Source organism: Phalacrocorax aristotelis, chromosome 16, assembly GCF_949628215.1.
Source record: "Phalacrocorax aristotelis chromosome 16, bGulAri2.1, whole genome shotgun sequence".
Taxonomy (NCBI): domain Eukaryota; kingdom Metazoa; phylum Chordata; class Aves; order Suliformes; family Phalacrocoracidae; genus Phalacrocorax; species Phalacrocorax aristotelis.
In genome coordinates, this window is record NC_134291.1 from 4,103,259 (window position 1) to 4,122,927 (window position 19,669).

A 19,669-nucleotide genomic window follows, 5' to 3' on the forward strand; every position below is an offset into this window, starting at 1 on the left:
GGAGGTCCCGCCATGCCAGACCTGGGACAGAGAGGTGCTGCCCCAAATGCTTTGGAAGCAGACAAGTCTGAGGAACAAGCAAGCAGGAACAGCACTGCAGGGGAGTGACTGATCTAGGGTCCAAAATGAGACCGATTTTAATAAACATTTTAAAAAAGAGTTCTTTCAGACTGGTGCTGTACCTGCCAGGTAACACCACCTCTCCTGGGTACCTGCACAAAGTGCAGCTTGCAGAGGACTGGGTGGAGAAGTACGGATTGACCCTGGATGTGTCCATCAATGAAGTCCAGATCACTGACCATCACCTGCTTTAACCAGCAGCCTCCTCTCTTCTGGTCTTCAACAGAAGACTTTGGATTAGACATGGAGGTTTATAAAGACCAAACTACCTGTACGATTATTCAGAAACAGACCTGTAGATCATTTTAGTTGCACATAGTCAAATTTCACTTTTTTAATAAAACATGTAAAAATACTGTTCAAGCCAAAGACAGGTTACATCACTGCACAATTCTGTCCCTACGCCCTTTAGAATGTGATATTTCCCTCTTACCCAGAAGAGCTGGAGAAACTTAAACGCTGAGAATGAGCAGAAGACCTCTGTCGGGAGCCAAAATTGGTTTTCAGCCTGCAGTAATTAGTGAGTGCTGTAGACCATCACTTAACATGATACAAAGAGCACTGCCAAATCTCAGGATTATATCTGAAGCTTTACTCTCAAGTCCCCTGCGTCTGAAAACATGTGATTTTACAAAAATCTCAGCTTTAGGTTTTTTTAAATGCTCTTCTAGATTTTACGGCTGCAGAGGAAAGCTCAAAAGCATGAGTAGCGAGGGCTATCAAAAGCAGAACAGAGTTCAGTGTTAATTTTTTTTCTTTTTAAACTTTCTCTTCTAAGCTGTCTCGAGTTGAGGGCCTGATTCATGGTATTTTGGCCAACCAGCAGCTGGTGGTGCTCAGTCTGTCACAGTAAATAAGGGACACTGTGAGCCAGCCCTCAGCTGTTTTAAAAACAGCTCCGGCTCCCAGACAAGAACCGGGATGTGCTACCACCACCGTGTTGGCACCTTGCACAGAGGAGACACCACGCCACCTCTTCCACAGCTTTTGAAAGAAGAAAACATTTTTTTTCTCCACTAAACCAACAGTAATACTAGCCGTGAGGTTACCCCATTTGGCTTAGCTGAACGCAGCAGAGTTGAATGGTTCCTAGTTCCCGGTTTCAGTCCACAGCTCTGTCAGCTCATCCACCACAAATCAAATGAGAACTTGAAGGGCAAACCTCCCTTTCTGGCGAGCCAAAGAAACCCTGCCCAGCGCCTGCACAGGCAGCGATGCCACACTCAGCTCTCCCAACGGATCGCTATTGTCTTACTCTTCTGCTGACAGCTCAGGAGCAGGAAAGAAATCTAATTTCTCAGTGCCAGATTTACAGCTGAAGTGGGCCTATCTGACAAGGGAAGGCATCGCGCTTGTTGAAGCTGATCAAGAACCTGAGCGCAATTTCTATGGGAAAAAGGGCTGCTTTAATAGCCAGATATCGAAAGCAAACTCACAAACAGCTCACAGACTTCAGATGAACAAAACACAAGAAGGATTTGATTCCCAGCTGCTTTCCTTTCTTCTTTCCCCAAACCCATGCTGGTCTCAACAAAGAGGTGGTACCTAAACAGTCCCCAAGCACCCGCAAGGTTGCGCCCGGACCTCTGTACAGGCCCCTCATTTTCACACAACGGGGAAAGCTGACAGCCGCCATCCGCAGTTTGATCTAGCCTGCACATCCTCCAGGGAATGGCAAGGGTCTCCAACACAACGCCCCATACCAACTCGATGCCACCTACTCCACCGCTACTGCAACACGCCACCGCAGCAAGCGGCAGCAGGTAGCGAACCGCATCTCCAGGAGCCCACATGGGCGAGCGCAACAGGCAGCACCCGTCTTACCAGCGTCACAGGCATTCAGAAAACCCAACAGCACGTGGTGTGTTAAGCTCAGAGCTTGCCTTCAGTACAGCGCACCAAAGGTTAAGAGTGCGATAAATGCACGAGCAATTCAGTCCAGTTTTTACAAGGCTAATTTGTCTGCCTTTTCAACATATTCTCCACCAGGGTCTCAAACATGAGCCTGAAATAGGGTGTGGATGGAGACCAAGTACATGTGCAGGCTTTTATGGGGGCGAAGTGAAGGGCCATGAGCAGGCACCATCCCCCTAATAACTCTGCAGAGAAATTCTGGGTTGAAATGCCTAAACCAGGCTTGACCTGCAGCGGGATGGAAAGGTTGCTGCTCTGGTTATTGTCATCCTTGGTTTGGGTCCTAAATGTTTACCTCTCTGGTTGGAAGCCCAAGGTTCAGACTCCAACAGTGCAGGTGCTGATGGACGTACGGAGAATTTCCAGACGGTGCTGGAATCCCAGCCACAGCACAGCTCTGCGCTGATTTACTGAGCTGTGCAGTGGGCAGGGACAGATCCCCTCCCTCCCTCTGCTTGCGGCGTTACCCCTTGCTAGCCTCTGATAACGCTGCATCTCGCCCAGAGGCACTGCCATGGACAAAACCCAACCTAACAGCGCTGCCCTCGGAGGTCTCCAGTTGCAAAAGCTGATGCCAATTCCCTGCCTCCTCCTATGCCCCGCTCACCGCTGCAGGAAGAGGTCTTTTCTGTGCTGGCTCCACACCAGTCCTGGCAGCTGGCTGGCAGTGCTCAGCGACTGCAACACAAGATGTCCCTTGGTGGACATTCACAGGCTCTCCTGTGTCCTTCAAACCCTTCTGAAGGACTCCTGCAGCAACATTACTCTCACACTAGCCCACACTCCGGGACGTGGAGGGTTGCACCCAGTAGGAACACTCTACAAACCAGGATTTTGGGGCTGCCCCATCACACAGCCCAGACCCAGGCAGGCCACCAGCCCAGGAGCCTTTGGTAAGGAGCCTGCACGTGAGCTGTGCAATGGAAAACGAGTAACCGGAGCTAACGCTGCGATAATATCTCTGAGAATAATCACGCACTGAGCTCCTACCATGTTGTTTATAAAGCCAAAGCAGGCAGCAGTCCAGACGGAGCCACACGGGAACAGTGCAGGAATGAGCGCACGAGGCCCCTCGCTTGCACAGGCAGGACATAAAACAGAAACGTGGAATTTATTCCTCTCTATACTGGCTGGACTGGAGCTTCTCTTCCCTCCACTCGGTGGATTAGCAGCCACTAACAATGCCTCTCACAACAAGTCTCAGTTTTGTTTCCAAAAAATTTATTCTGTTTGTAATTTCTCATACCTGCTAATCTCTCCCGGACATCCTCAGCTGCTCCAGAGCAAGGGTCAGGCTGAGCCACGTGCCGCACGGCTCACCCAGTCTTTTTTCACCTTGCTGCCTGGCTGTCATCCCTGCCGCCGCTCACAGAGGCAATGCACAGACAACGGACGGGCTTTGCATGCTCAGCTCCAGTGGCTTCTTTCTGTGGGAATTAAGATCAGTGGGAATTTTAAGAGCATGTTGAATGCAACTTCAGATGGTAAGTCAGTGCAGGCTTGCCCGGAGGACTTGTATGTGGCTACAGCCCTGCCTCCGGCATTTGCAAAGGCCCCAACAGCTTGTCTTTGCAGCTTGAAAGAGCTTTCAAAGTCACTTTTGCAACCTCATGCGTGCTTCCAGAGTCCATACACTCCTCCTTCCCAGCGTAAGACTCCGACGACCCTTTTAAACAACACAACCAGCAAGGAAGCACTCCGAAGCAACCCTACAAAAACTAACAAGCCCTTGCACTCAGCAATCACAGACCACTTTCTGGGAAGAAGGCAGGATACAGACACAAGGGATCCCACAGCAGTTGCTGTAAAGAAAGAGGCTCCTGTTTCCAGCACAGAAAGGCCTCCTATGCACGTAAATAAACCCCATGGCCATGCCTTTTTGCTCATGCTGATAACAGTTTCCTTGGCTCCAGAGCCCTCTTCCAGTAGATGCAGTGCCTTTTGCATAAGAAACTCATCCCACCTCGTACTTCAGGCTGCTCCTCAGCCACGGACCCGAAGTGACAGAAACGATGAAGCCACACGGCCACGTGGTTTCTAACGGCAAGAACCCACGCTCTGACGCAGAGCATAGATCTAGACTTCTTACGGCAGCCTGGAGTACAAGAGCCTCCAAACGCTACTTATAAAAGGAACATGACAAACTGCTTTTCAACGCATTTCTCCTATTTTTCCCCCCTTTCCCTTTTTATACTCCAAAGAGCGAATGACTTCAGCTCCAGCAGAAAAAAAAAGAAGTACACCAGGAATTATTTACCTATTGCTGCCCTTTTTTTGTTGCGTTTTCTTCCCTTTAGGACTTGGCCCTGGCTGGTTTCCCAAGCAAGAACTGAGAGGGCCCATGGTTCATCCATCTCTATTTAAATTACTTTTGTACTGCATTGAATAATTGTGCCTCCACTTTACTCCAGGGCTAAAGGTGACTGACTTAAAGGTGATTATCTTTTGTTAATAGCCTGCATTACTAGGCAAGATCTCGGAATTACCTTTGTAATCCTTGCCCACACTTTAATGTTGCTATTATTATTAATATTGCTCTTTAAAACATACTTTTCTCCTGTCATGTAGAGACAGTGACTGCTGCTTCTCACAGGGATGGTGAAAAGGCTGTCTGATATTATCAGGCAGGAAGAATCCAGTGCATCACACCTCTTATTTTCCCCTAAAGGTGGGGGGCGGTTGAGTCCAGCCATGAACAAGAGGCATTTGATTAAATTGACACAGGATGGCTGCAGCCAGGCTTCCACAGTCAATGTGGACACCGCAGATTTGGGAGGATGTTTACTCATTTTGTAGGATTTAGAAAATATGTTTTATCTTTCAAATAAACCCATTTCTACCCAAGCCTTGGGGCTTGGTGGGCAGAGCCTGCCTTGCACTGGCAGCCCTTCTGTTCCCAGCTCCTGATTGGGACACCGTCCCAAATCCAGCGGACACAAGTCCAACTTCAGAGGCAGCATCACTGACTTCAGATTTTTTCATCCTTCTCAGGATTTAGCAGAGCTCATCAACACCGCTTCAGGAAGGTCTTTAACCAAGCCAGCTCACACAGTGCTCCTGAAATACTCCTTCAGGAAATCCCAGCACACCATAAATAATCGGTGTTAGGCCTATATTTTTCATGGCCCAGATTTTCTGCAGTTTCTGCTCTAACAAATCACGTTTGTCAAGCTTTCCCCGCATTGTCTGCTGAACACTGAGCACCAGCATTGTTTGGCGGGCGTTCGGGTGTTGGCTGAGTGCTTAAAGGACAGGCTCTGGAAGGACTCTATAGCTTGACTATACAGCTTTTCACACATACTTGCACACACTGTGTTGCTTCCAATGTCTTCTATCTGTCCTTTCTTCTCTTCCTCCTGTATTTATATTACTGTTTGCCACCTCCAGCACAGAGGAAACTACCTGAAGGCTTGTGCAGAAGTACATAATTTGGTTCAAGCCAAGCTAGCGTTTTCTAACATCATCAGCGTTGCACTCAAGTATGTAACGTGCAAATTTAGCAATGTGTTACAGGCAAAGGGTAAACGTCTTACTAGGAAAGATAAAAGGTTATGAACTTTTAATGCTATTATTATTAAACAGTTAAACATCCAGAGGTGGAGAGAAGAAACACCTTTCCTGTACTGAACTTTAAGCTGTGAGGTGCAGAAACAAGTGACGTATTTCTTTCACATAAAATGCATATTAGAATGCTTCTATTAAGCTCAAAACACGAGGCGTTCAAAGGTAAGGGAAAAGCCATGCCACCTCATCAGTTAATCCCATACTATTTTCCTGCCACATTTGGTGCCAACTGCTGCCTACATGACCCTAAAAGTTTAACGCAGCCTCAGAGCCTGTTCTCCACTCAGCAGCCGCCAGCTCTCTCAAGCTCACCGCTTTTGCTAGAATCCCGGCTAAATTACCTTGGCATGCCAGGTGAGCAAGAGCTGTTTTGTCAAAGGCATTAAAATTGCCCGTTTGGTAGAAACTTGAGGCCACATCTCCACACTTACGTCAGATATAGTGCATACAACTGGAATATGGTGGTAAAGAACTGAGCCGGGAACTGTCACCCACCAAACCCCACGGCAAGTTCCTTTGACCAAGCCCTTTTCCGTGCAGACCAGTCTAACTAAACCGAGCCCTCCTGCAGAGACAGCTAGCTCTCCACTCTCCACAGACAGGCAACTGGTGACGAAATGGACGGGAGCCAGGAGGGACAGTATCTCCCTGCCCTCCAGGTACTCACGCTCCAAAGCCATTCAGGGGATGATGGGCCTGATCCAGCCCCACCTTCCAGTGCAACCAGAAACCTGCCGCTTTGCCCAGGTCAGGCTGGGAGATGAGATTGTGTGAGGCTACTGAAGTCACCTGGAAATTCAGTTTCACTCCCTGCTCCGACGTGGATCTAGGTTGGAAGCTAAACTCATGTGCAAGAAGCACAACAGGCAAGATCCAGGATGCAAATACCCCCCCCACCAGGTCTGCAGTCTGGCTCTGCCATCTCCCCTTCAGCCCTCCTTTCAGGCCAGCCCAAGTTTCTGCCAACACAGGCCTTGTAAGCAGCAACTCGAATGGGAAAGGAGCCGAGAGCAGCAGGGAACGACCCCCAGCCTGCAGAGAGCGCAAATGCAGCAGCACTTTGCAGCAGAAAATCACTGCTGCACTGATTTCTGAGGAGCGGCACATGTCCCCAGCCCACTGCAGCTCTCCAGGGAAAGCCACACTTCAGGCTGGAAGCACCTTCCCGCACCTGACAAGTTACACAGTTATTTAACAACTCATCATCTGTCATTACTTACAGCTTTACATATAACCAGAACTTCCTAACTGGCTGCCTACATCACAGCCACGGCTGCCAGCAAATACATGCCCATGGCTGATGGCCTTATTTCTATGCAGAAATTCCACCCTGGGACTGAACACAAAATATTTAAGGTTAATCATTGCAGTTGTCAAACAATTAAATCCACTCAGCTTTTGGCATCTGCATTCATCATGCCCATTTAGATTAAAATCATCTGGGCTTGCCCTGCCCGTAGCACCTTGTCATTCAGCTGAGGCTAGGCTCAGGTGGATAAAGTGCTGGTATATATCCCAGGCCTGAAAATAACCTTTCAAATAGCTTCCACTGCGAAACTTGCATTTTTGTGGCTGCAGTCAGTCCAGAGTGTTATCCAGGATGGTTGTTTAGCTGGCCTGAAACAGCAAGACAGGCGACAGAGCCTGTAACAAAGCCCCATTTCTCATATTGCTTTTCAAGTAGAGTTAAGCAAGACAAGGGAAATGGTCTGAGCAGCAAAAGATACGAGGAAAAAAATGTAGAAATGTCTGTTTGAGAGAACGGTACTTGGCTGCTGAGAATAAAAAGCTTACTAGTCAGAACAGTCCTTCCCCAAAGCAGAAATTTTCCAGTGTTCCTATAAAAATAAAAGCCATAAAAAAACGGATTTTCAATTCCAAACATACACATTTTCAACTGAAAAGCTTTCAAATGTAAATAGTTTTGCCCAGCCATGATGTTCTGGCTCTGAGTTACCGATAAAGCATGGATGCCTTTAGAAATCAGCAGATACACTCCACAGAAATTGGTATTTCATTAGAAATTTCCCCTCCCCTTTTTTTTCTTCTTTTCCCAAAGCAAAGAAAAGTTTCGGCAGGAAAGTCACAACAGGCTTAGCTGTGCTTAGGACTTTTGAATGTGCCCAGGACTGACTTAACTTCACCTCTGAATGACATCTGTCCTCTGGCTTCAGCAGGACATTGCCCTGGACTAGAGCTGAGACAGGGGTTTTCTGACCCACAAAAAACCCCAGACGTCAAGTTTGATGCCCAACTATGTTACTAGTGACAGGAAATCCTCAAGAAGTTCATTAATTCAGTTCAGCATCTACATTCTGGTAACTTGTCTAAAGCTGCAAGATCTGGAAAACAAGACTGAAAATCCCCCAAAGTCGGGCCCTCAAGAAATATTCTGTACAAAACCACAAGAATAGCCTTTGCTCAAGGTATTTTAAAACCTCAGCTCCTAGTTGGATTGGAGAAGGGCAGAGGCAAGCGGAAATGAATTTCATCTGGGGAAATGTTCACAAGGCTGCTTGAGACCTTGTGGAAGCCTCTGTCTGGACTTGGATGAAAGATGGCGACAAGGGCAGCTTCAGGGAACAGAGGAGATTAGAGGTAAAGAGGCTGTTTGCTTTTTAGCAGGAAACTTCAGCAATCTTGGATTTCGAAATGGCTGAAAGGTGAAATTAGCCCACTGTCCCACCAGCAGCTGTGATGGTCTGAACTGGAAAAAGCTCTAATGGTACCTGAATTTAGAGGTTGATGAAGAATTAAGACCCAGCTCTAGTCTTCAGTCTCACATCTAATCTTCAACCCACAGCACCATGAACATATTCTTGTCCACCTACTTCCAAACTGAACAAATGAACAAAACCCACTCTGAATGGGGTGAAAAAGGAGATTTGAGTCTTTTTTCCCTTTAAAAAAATCCTCCTGAATGACTGCACACATGCAAATTACATGTAAAGGAGGCCTGACTTACCTAATCAAGCCTTTCCCTGGCAGCAGAAAGCTGGTTGCCCAACATCCACGTGGTGTTTCCGGGGGCTCTGGCAGCTCTGCTCTATGCCACTGACGAGTACCAACACCGCCCCCCAAGCTTCTAGGGCCTCGTGCCTGGCTTACCACCTGCCCGTTGGCTCAAGATAACGTGCATTATGGGCCAAACGTACGGCAAGTGTTGAGCGGAGTTGAGCAGCGGCAAAAGCGCCTGTGCAGGTGGGAAGCAAGCAATCCGAAAGGGGGGTTTTCCTTCCTCAGCTCCCGCCATCTGGCAAAAGGCTGCGGAAGTCATTCGACGCCGGGCAGAGCGGGCGGGGAAGGACCCCGGGTCACCGGGAACAGTGTGGCTTTGTACGGCTCGCTGTGTTTTTCTCCACAGTTGAACCGTGAACTCAAGAGGAACCTCACTGACTTCAGGTCAGCCTCTTGCTCGCAGGCAGTCAGTGGCGAGACCAGCTCCGGATCTTGCTGCATACCTCAAAATACAGATCCCAGCACAGGAAGGACAGAGGACCAGCATCGTCACTCCTCTCTCCCAGCGACGATCGGAGGCAACGCGTTGCCCTCAGAAAGGCTGACAGACCATCAGCTCACATGGAATGATGCCAGTTTACATTGGGGCAGATCTAACTTTGCTCCTGCACGAGACAGAGTAGAAAAGTATTAAAGCCTTGTTCATAAATCGCTGTCAGCCTGTGACGGGGGTCGTCCGAGCTACAACAAGATGAATCGCTCAAGTCGTGATTCTCTCTCCATTCCCCTCCCTGCCCGCTCCAGAAGTTGGAGGATCTGGAAACCATAATCCAACAAGCGTGGCTTTTCTTTTCCTTTAACCTGATGGGATTTCAGATGGATCAGCTGCAAAAACACACCAAGCCCATACACAATCTTTCAGAAAATCAGGAAAGGGCCGTGGGGCTCCCGAGGCAAACAAGTGCCTAATTTTGCAGGCAAAGATGTCATACAATGCTATCAGCAGCTAACTGTTATGTGGCAGATGCCCCTCACAAATCACTCCTGCTGCTGATTTTTATATTTTTCCCTGTCTAGTCACTATGTGCAGCCTAAAACAGATCAGCATGTAAAAAAACTCACTGCTCTGGAGCAGCACTGAGAAAAACCCTCCTTCGTGTCAGGGCAGGAACTCACCACTGAAAATGGAGAAAATACTGGAGAGAAAAATCACCCCGCTATGATTATTATTTGACTTTAAATTACTTAAAATATATCTTATAACTCTAAAAACACATCCAATTGTTGCAGTAAGAATGGAAGGGCTAAGATTCCACCTGTGGATAATACCACAGCTCCTTTTACTGCTCCCCAGAAGACAGGTAACCGGCACTGAACGGCATCCGAGACTGTCTTGAAACAATCAGTAAGCAACTACAAAATGGGTGCAACCCAAACGCAGCTCAGTAAATGAGAGAGAATCTGATCTGGTTCAGCCTGAGCACAGGTGTATGCAACCAAGCTTTGGGCAGAAACTAAGGTGGGGATTTAAACTGAAGATAATCTGGAAGAAGTGTATCCGTGCTGCTACAGGCATACGAGCCTGAGCACAGCACCACAGTCACGCCTCAGCACAAAACACATCAGCTCCCAGACTAGAGCTGCCTTGTACCAGCTAAGCTTGGATCCCAAGTGTAACACGTGCTGACCTGGCTACAGCCACTCCAACACACTTACAGAGCATTTAAGGATGTAAGGTTTATTTACCCTGTGAATGTTCCAGGACAGATGATGTCTCTCACTACCTGCACGTACAGTGTGAAGCACAATGGGTCTCTCCCCGTGCCTGGAAGCATTACACAAGTGATGCCACAGCAGAATTTATTACCAGCATTGCTCAAGCTTTCCCGTTCTCAGATGTCACTGCTTTTTCTAAGCTTTCGGCCCTTCCGGAGACAGGAGGTGGCAGCAGGTCAGTGTGGTTCAGTGCTTTCCTTGCTATTGACCTCCCCATCTGCTGTGAACACAACAACTCACCTCCTCCCCTCTCCGCGCCTACCGGAGCCCCCTCCAGCCTCGTGTTCTGCAATGCCGGCCCCTTCTGCAGGCCATCAGCTCAGCCTTGACTGTTCTCAGTAGGAACCCCATAGGCTCCATTAATCATCTTTTCTCCAAGTTTCCAGTTTTCTGCTCGGCCTCCCGCCCAGCACTCGAGCATCCTGTCCTCCACGCCACTCTTGGGCTGTGTCCAGACCAGCTTCGCACTCACATCCTGACTTCTCTGCACCACGCACATCTGACACCATTTATTAAGTAACACCATTCACTAAGCCGTAACATGCTGGGCTGCACCGTATCTCTTTTCCTCTTCAGGTATAATTCTAGGAACAATCTAGATGAGATCATCCAGAGAGGAAATGACACCTCTTGCCTGTACTGAGGACCAAATGGCAGCATTGTACGGTGAAGCGCCACAGAAGTTTGATAGGGTTGTGTTTTTCGCCATTCCCTTCCTTCCCAAAGCAAAGTAACAGGAGGGGGGTTTCTCGGTGACTTTTGCTATACAAACTGCAGGTACAAACACCTTCTCATGAAACCAGAGGTTTGAGAAGCCCAGGTGCAGGCCGGCACGACTGGCGTTAACACTCGTATCAGCTGCATGGCACCATTCACTGCCCTCCTGGCAAACAGAGGAGACAACAACTCTCCATTCAGGAATGAGATTTCAGCTCCTCCAAGGCCCCAGGCTTGTGAATGGTGCTTCACAGCTCCCCCGCATTTTCTACAGCCACGCAAAACTGCAGCAGGCAGGCAGACAAAACACTAAACCCAACAGAAAATGTGATCCTCTCCGGGGGAAATTTCAACTTTTCAGCCAGAAAGTGCAAACTGTGTCCCAGAGCGCTTTGAACTTAATGAGTCGTGTTATTTTTAGCTTTTATAGATGAAAATGTCATTAAAAGCAAACATACTTCTGGGGGGGAAATAAAAAAAAAAAAGCGCTAAATTCCCTGCAGTTTGGACTCTTTCGAAGGCCACCTCTACTTTCAGCAGAAGATGGCTTATAATAATAAAGAAATACATTGTGCACCTTTTCCCTTTCCACACAGGGCACTGCAGTGCTGTTTCCAAATAGATAACAATATAATTTACTTCCATTTAAAAATCCATTTGTTGCTACCATGTAACTGAGAACCTGGCCTCCTCCTGCCAGAATGGCCATCTGAAGTCTGGCTGAAGAGGTAGCACGTGGAAACCGAACACACGGCAGATGGCTCTGCACCCGCTCAGGCACAGTCAGTCCATCAAAATCCACACTCCTAAACTGAACTAAACAGAAAGCTCGGTGTGGGCAAGGAAGTTCGTTCATTTTGGGGTTTGTTTTATTTGTCCTAAGGGCAACTGGCACGGAGGAGTAGGAGGGTAACTTGAAATCAGTCTTGCTACAAAGCCTTCATCCCAGTGAAAACATCCACGAGCAAAGTAGTTTGCGGAAAATGATCATCTGGTGCCTAGTTTTGAACTACAGGAGCACAAAGTTAGGCTCTGACTCCATCTCTGGGCATTCAGGCACTCTGCACCAGAAGCACTTGCAATTCAAAGATGCAGTTTTTCAGTGCCAGTAGAAATGAGGCTTCTTCTAATACAGGACCTAAAGTTGGATTTAGGAATCATTCTGGGAACCACATTGTGAACATTTTTGCTCAAATCCTCTGTCCGTCTGATAATCTTCCACCACTCTTCAAGAAGTATCTGCCAAAGTAGCAATTTAATGACCTTATCCACGTGGATCCTGCCACCTCCCTGCCCTCCCCAGCCCCTCACACTGGTAAACGTGGCTCCTCAGAACTCACAACTTGAGGAATGCGGAACTTTCTCCAGGAAAAACACATCCACCTCCCAGGTCAGGGAAATCTCACTTAGTTGTAACATTACCAAAGCCTCTCTTGGACAGATGTGAAGAGGGGAGACATAATCAACATTCTTCCTGAGGTCTAATCGGCTGCCACACTGGTGCTGATCCCAGAATCCATCTGAGCAACACCATTACGTGTCCCCAAAGAGGTGTAGCTGGAGGAGGGTGGGAGGCTCTAACTCCGCTTTGCAAACCTTTCACTACAGAAGAGAACAGCCATGCTAAAACTCTACACTTCCAAAAGCTTCCAGATATTGCTTCCCCTCAGCCCCCACATCACTGGGGTCACAGCGGTGTCATACAGGGTTTGATTTACCGAAGGTAAATCACCACTGGGAAACGTTTAAACCAAGCACACGTTGCATGTGCAGATGTCTACAGGGACCACTCCACGATCTTTCTCTGCTTGCACCCTTTCCCGAAGAGCAATCTGTAACTGCGTCTGTGCGATCACCCTGGCAGCTGGAGGACACAGCAAGAGTTGGAGCACAGGTGGGAAAAGAGCAAAGGACCTGGATAAGAGAGCATCCAGGGTCTGGCAGCATCCTCTACCTGCACGTGGGGCAGAGAGGACAACCCCGTGGAAGGGAGGTGCCTCTGGGACGCTTGGCCACCAGCCAACCAGTAACTGGAACAAGATGCTCAGTTCCTGGGCTGTCCAGAATCTGAACAGGGTGAGACAAATGGGAGGACTAGAGGGAGCAGCAATTCCAAAATTGTGTATTAAATACAGCAACTGTACCTATGTTTGCTTAAGGAGCACGGAAGGCCTCAGGACGTTTTTCTGACAGAGACATGCGATAAAATCTTGCTTAACGGTAGCTCATGAAAAATATAATTTCTGGCATGGGTGAGCTCCAAACTAGAGCTTTAACACTATTGACTTTAATCTCTGCCTCTCTGGGGTAAGTCTTGATGGATTTATTCTAAGCACCAGGTTAGAGTCCCAAATGGTGCCAACCAGATTTTCGTGGAGGCCAGTGGAGCTCTGCCAATCTACACTAACTCTGTATTTACAAGGATTTTTGATTGGTAGAATTCAGAAATTTTGAGAGGTCCAGATTATAAAAAGTAGCACTAAATCAGGAGGGTGGAAAAGGGGGTGATGGACAGACAGATTTCAAGAGGCCATTCGCGAACCTTTGCTTTAGAAGAACATGGGCCACAGCCAGAACAAAACGCACACATGTGGCCCCGCTGCCTAATTACAGGAAACCAGAGAGTGAAGTGATTCTACTTTATCACTGTCATAAGGAGATGAAAATCCAGCAAATGCTTCAAGAGACAAACCCCATGGTGTTAAGAGGGAAACTGCTCCCAACTTCTACTCAATTTGGATCAGGCTTAAAAAAACAGGGTCAATTCCTTAAGAGTTCTGAGATGAGTAAGGAGCAAATTGGTTGTCTGTTCAAGCCACTTTGTGCTGTAGGTTAGTGGGGCAGCTGTGAAAATCCCTTCCGTCCCCAGTATGTTACTAGGCAGCCAGTTCAGCCAGCAAAGAGCCCCAGAGCACCCAGCCATGCCCCTGCTGTAACTCAAGTCCTTTACAAACCACCACCTCCACTGCAGGAAAGGGAAAGCCAGCTCCCCTCCTGGGCAGCCGCCTTTGTCCATACAAATATGACATGAGAAATTTCACTCTGTAACTACCTTGCTAAATAGCATGTTATAGGTAGAAACAGTTCTACACACTTTTCAGCCAGCTTTCAGTGCAGATTAACTCACAAATTCTGTCTCTGAGCATCCCAGCACGTACCAAGCTTTACTCCAGGCAGAACCAAGATCAGCACTTGCTTTATGTGTTTTTCCAGAAGTGGAGGGGGGGAGACATTTGAAGGGTGGCATTCTTTTAAAAAAGGGGTCAACAATAGGTCAACAATATGAGAAAATAGGTCATGTCATCTTAATTGGGAAATCATGAATTTGGGGCTGTCCCCATCCTGGTAATACAGCAAGGACCTTTGTTCCAAGCATTAGGCAAAAGCCAGCACCGTTAGCCAAAATAACTTCTCAAGCAAACTCTCATTGAATAAATCTTTTACACTGAAGGGAACATTTTTCAGTACTCTGTTTTTTAACACCAGTAACTTTAACTGTCAAGCCTGACAAGTACAGAAAACTGTTTTCTTACAAAAGTTAACATAAAAAACGTTTTCCACTAGAAGGAGTTTTGCTCACTACACATTAACTCTCCATTTTTCCATTTAACTCTAATTGCTATTTTTCTCCATCTTTTTTTCTCTCCAAGATCTGGACTTTAAAGAGTCTGAGTAGACAGATGTTAACGCTTGTTTATAGAAGTTCTGTAACATGGATGTATTGTAATAAGCTAATTATATTTAAGAGAAGGATCTGGGAATAACCATGACCCGTTAATTACTTTCATCCACATGCTCCTGTTCTTTCTCCCTACTGTTTCCAAGTGTCTAGGTGAATTCTTGAAAATATTCAGGAGTCTAAAAACATGCTGGGACTTTCAGAACCAAACGACAACTTGAATTAACAGCCACATGGGGTGGAAAGGGAAAAGGAGTGCCAGTCCGCTGGGTCATCAGCTCACCAGTGGGGACACGGTGGCTCAGCAAACTGCGGGATCATATCTCAGGAGGGGTTCATCCCTCCCAACTATACCTTCTGAACACGGCATCTAGGCTCAGGTGACTCCTTAGTCAGTGAAAAGCGCCAGTTCCTCCCAGTAACAGCGTGGGCTGACAGGGGACATATCTGCATCGCACAGACCGACATTAACTGCCCTGGTGGGTTTGCTGCGGGGGTCCCTGTGGCTCCCAGCACGCTGCAGCAACGGGCTAGATCACAGAAGGATAAAGAAAGCCTGAAGTGCTTTGAGACATGTAACTTGATTTTAAAGTGTCCACACTGGCAGGATTTGTGTTGATTTACCTCCGTACGTTTCTAAGCCAAGTTAAGTGGCGGCACAAATGGTCCAGAGACATCCCCTAAAAGGGGCTCCCCAGAGATGCAGCAGCGTGAGGAGCCTGTTGAGCCACTCGTCTGTGTGGATGCGCTGCTTCTCTCTGGGCAGGAAAAAGAACCAATACAAAGCTAAGTGAATTAATCTCTATCTGGAATGCTTTAAAAATAACAAGGTTTTCAGAAAATTAAGTCCCCAGGTTCAGTGGTTCTTCTGGAAATCCTCATCTAAGCTGCTAAGAAACAAATGAAGCTCCTAATTCACTTCTAGATCAGCTTATTTTTGTAAAACCACCTCTTGTGTTACACTACGACACACAGGCAGCTGAGGTGGTAGCGTGCATAGTGCCGGGGCTGTTGCATTCATCGATGACAAAACCAGACAGGACCACTGTGATTTTCACTTCTGACCCCCTGGACAACCCAAGCCACAAGAATTCCCAGAACTGATTCCTTCTAAAACTAGAGCAGATATTTTAGGAAAAGGAAAACATGTAAAAATTTCCAGCGAAACAGAATGCTTCGTGTTTCTTGGTGCGCTGTCATGTTTAATTGCTCTCACTGCTGAAAATGTGTTTTATGTCTAGTCTGAGTTCACCTACCTTCAGCATCTCTCTACTGGTTGTTATTGCATGTTTGTTTGCTGGACTGAATTCAGCCTTTTTATTGTGTTTCTGCTTCTCTCCACCAGGGTGTTCAAGTCTCCCCGCTACCTGCCTCTTTGTTAGACCATGCAAACTGTCTCCTTCAGTCTCCAGCGGGTAGATGTGCTTTCCAGTCATTTAACAATTCTTAAAACTTTTTCCGCAATTATCACCAGTTTATCAACACCTTCCTCAAACTACCGAAGTCACAACTGGAAACTGCAGGAGGAGCACCTTCCTCCTGGTCTTATACACCCAAAGATGACATTTCCCTTCTTTGCCACTTGGCTGACGGCCCCCACAGCTTCACACATCATCTTCAGAGTCATCGGTTCCCAGGATACGGCCCAGCTCTACATGGGTCCTACTAAAACATGTTGCTTGTTTTCATCCGGGTTACTAATGGGATCTCAACCATTCTGCACTGGTGATCTGTCTTTTATTTCAGTTATCCCTTCTTCAGAGTTTGACCTCATCTCAAAGACAGAGCCGTGATAACTCCAGGACTCCATTAGAAGCATGTCTACTCACTGACAAATTCCCATTTAAAACTGGAGACTACAGCAGTTTCTTATCCATTTCAGAGGTGACTAATTGGTCTTCTATCATTCCAGTCCTGTATACGAAGTTGCTCACAGCCTAGGCAATACTTTCACAGGACCACAGGGTGATTCAGGTTGGAAGAGGCCTCGGGAGGTCACCAAGTCCAGCCTGCTCCTCCAAGCAGGGTCAGCCATGAGACCAGAGCAGGATCCTCAGGCCTTTCCAGAAGTTTATTACATCAGTACTCTTACAGTTATCAACACAACTTGTAATCTTCCTGAAAAAAAAATCTAATTAGGCAAGAACCATATTCTATAAGCCCGTGTTGATTGACACTACTTACATTAATCCCCTTAATTCTTTACTAATTACATGCCCTATCAGCAATTCCATTATTTTGTCTAGGATTAATGTCAGGCAGAAAAATCTGTGGTTATGTGAGCCACTTTATTTATCCCTTAAAAAATAATGGCACAGAACTAAACTTCTTCCACATAGCTGTAACTTGCTCGTATTTATTATCTCTAATTAAGAGCTGCTATATAATATTCTTTCAATATAAGAGGTGTTTTATTGTTAAAGGGCATGATCGCACCATCTCCCTTTTCGCCATAAGAAACAGAAATATTTATTGAACTCTTCAAAATTCTGTACAATATTCCTAACAATGCTATCATTTTCATGTAGCACTGATCTACTGTAAACATAATTATATCACTCAAGAAAGAGAGCTGCATTTCTATGGGGATTTCATTTTTGAAAGCCATATGTTGGAGCCTTGTGCTCCAAGTACTAAAAATGTGCTCGGAATTCCTAAAATTATACTTGAAAATATCCAGACACAAAAACAATTGCATCTAACATAGAAGAAATTCTATATTAGGCCTCATTTTTACAGATCAAGGGGAACTGATGACAGAATGTAAAAATATAGTAGCAGCTTAGGTACAAGAGACTGATTTGATTACATTTGTTATGTGCAAATAGAATAAAGTCCAAACGAGTAATGTATCTACTTGATGATTTAAAATGCCAGCTTAACAAAGCTGAAAATAATTACAAAGCAAAACAATTGGGAGAAAGAATTTGAGCAAGAATCTGTGAATGATAATTGGGAACTGTTCAAGCCCATTTTACTGCCTATACAGAGGAACCACAATCCCACAGAAAAGAAAGAAGGCTGTGCTGGTTAAAAGCTCTTCTGGCTTGGAGGGCAAGTGAAAGCCAAATCGTAAAGTAATAAATGCATGTGAAATTCTTCCCACGGAAGACAAGGCAATGAATGTAAGTCAGCAGCAAGGAATTCCACAAAATTGACATGGGATATCATGCATGGACTGAAGGAAAAATAAAGATACTGTGGACAAAAGAGGAAATGAAGGTTTTGTCTTTTGCGTGCAGAAGGTCAAAGACTCAGATCAGTAAGCTGCAAACACGCTGCAACAGGCAACCCAAGCGAAACCTTCTGCTGGCATGCTCAGGTTTGCTGTTGCTGGATCAGGTAGCCCCAGCAGTCCTCTCCCATGCTGGAGTCACCCCTGTCTGTGGCACAGACATTATCTAAAAACACAAAAGGAGTGGCGAGTTGCCCCAGGTGGGGTTGAAGACCATGCGTTTCCGCAGCTCTCCTGGGCTGCGGCAGCATGGAGGAGGCGACAGGACCGTAAGCAGAGGTAGAACTGAAGGAGGAATGAGCCATCACAGGATGCTCTTCCAGACAGACCACTTGTGGTGGCTGTGGCACCCACTGGGTGCCTCTGTATCGCTACCAGCAGGACACTGGGGTAGGGTTTTGCCCAACCAAAGACTGCTAGGAATCTTCTAGAGTTAAAAAACACCATTGCTGCCTCCAGCTCTTTCCAGCAAACCTTTGACCTATGTCTGCACAAGCTCTAGATTATAACACACAAGTCATTGCATCCACATTGTGCTGTGCTATGTTTGTCCATCTCCAGAAAAACAGAGGACCAAGAACAAGTGCCGTAGAGCTAGTCCAAGGCTTCAGAACAACAGCATATAGAGCCGGCAGAACCATTCCCAAGACAATCACTCCAGGCAGCAAACACTTCACAGCAGGCAGCAAGTGAAGGCTCCAAAGCGTCCCAACCACCACCTCTGCCAGGTTTCCCTTACCCAAAATACCAAAGTACACGATGACGATGGGGTCTCAATATTGAGTATGTTGGGTCACAGGGAAGCAGCAAAGACCTCTGAGAATAAAGGCACTTACGAATGCCAGGAGTCAGTAGACAGTCCTGGAGAGACGCAGAAGGTCCAAAGGCCCAACACAAAACACAGAAGTGCATGTCTGTATTCAGTAAGTGTCCTCCAGCACCACACGTGGAGTCGCAGCCAGCTCCCAGCTAGTGAGGTCAGGAAAAAACTTTGTGGGGCAGGTTGTCCCACTATCGCTGCTCTAGGGTCTCTTCTGGCTTGCTCATAGCACAGAAGACACTGCCTTAACCAACCCTAAAGGCTTGTTCAACAATGGTTAAATAAAGAAAAAAAAAAAAGACGACCCACAGTCCTAGTGAAACAAACCCAAATGCTATGTTAATCTTCTGTCAGATGCTCCCCCAAAGCTAAGGGTACTTCTAAGCACTGCAATAAGCAGATGATACACAACAAAACAGTCATCAGGCCGCTCAGGTTTGTATAGCTGAGCCTACAGAGGTCATGCAAAATCTTTCCTGTACGTTCTCCTTCCAACCCAGCACACACAGGATCATCTGCTTTAACACAGTGAAACGGGAGACAGACAAACAGCTCCTCCACAAAAGTATGCCAGCTGCTCTCTACAGACACAGCAAGTAACTCATTCATGGGTGAGGAGATGTTCTTGTGGCAACGACTTCATTGCAAAGCAAGGTTTTCAAGGGAAGGCTCTTAAGGGTTAAATTCCCTCCCTGCCTCCTCCTCTTCTCCACCAGCCTCCCTCCTCCCTCCTCCAGCAAAGGATCCTTGTGAAGGAATCTGTATTCGATATGCACCAAGAGACACTCTGGTCTGGGCTTTTTAATAAAGAGCAATTCCTTTGCATTCTCAGGTGTCCCTTAAAATCAAGCTCTGACATTTCTGCTGCATTATTACCACGGTCTGT

The 19,669-nt window shown here is 46.7% G+C and overlaps 1 long non-coding RNA gene across 17 annotated transcripts in view; it reads right to left on the bottom strand.

Moving 5' to 3' along the window:
- Nucleotides 1-19,669, bottom strand: part of LOC142065342 (uncharacterized) — a 192,285-nt gene that overhangs the window by 77,035 nt on the left and 95,581 nt on the right. For 14 of the 17 annotated variants that reach the window (XR_012663363.1, XR_012663370.1, XR_012663361.1 and 11 more), the window contains 3 exons: nucleotides 15,985-16,846; nucleotides 15,353-15,486; nucleotides 9,060-9,221 (listed from right to left, as the gene is read on the bottom strand). This is a non-coding gene — a long non-coding RNA (uncharacterized LOC142065342). The remainder of the gene's footprint in view (nucleotides 1-9,059; nucleotides 9,222-15,352; nucleotides 15,487-15,984; nucleotides 16,847-19,669) is intronic. The other 3 variants (XR_012663371.1, XR_012663372.1, XR_012663366.1) reach the window with 3 other exon arrangements.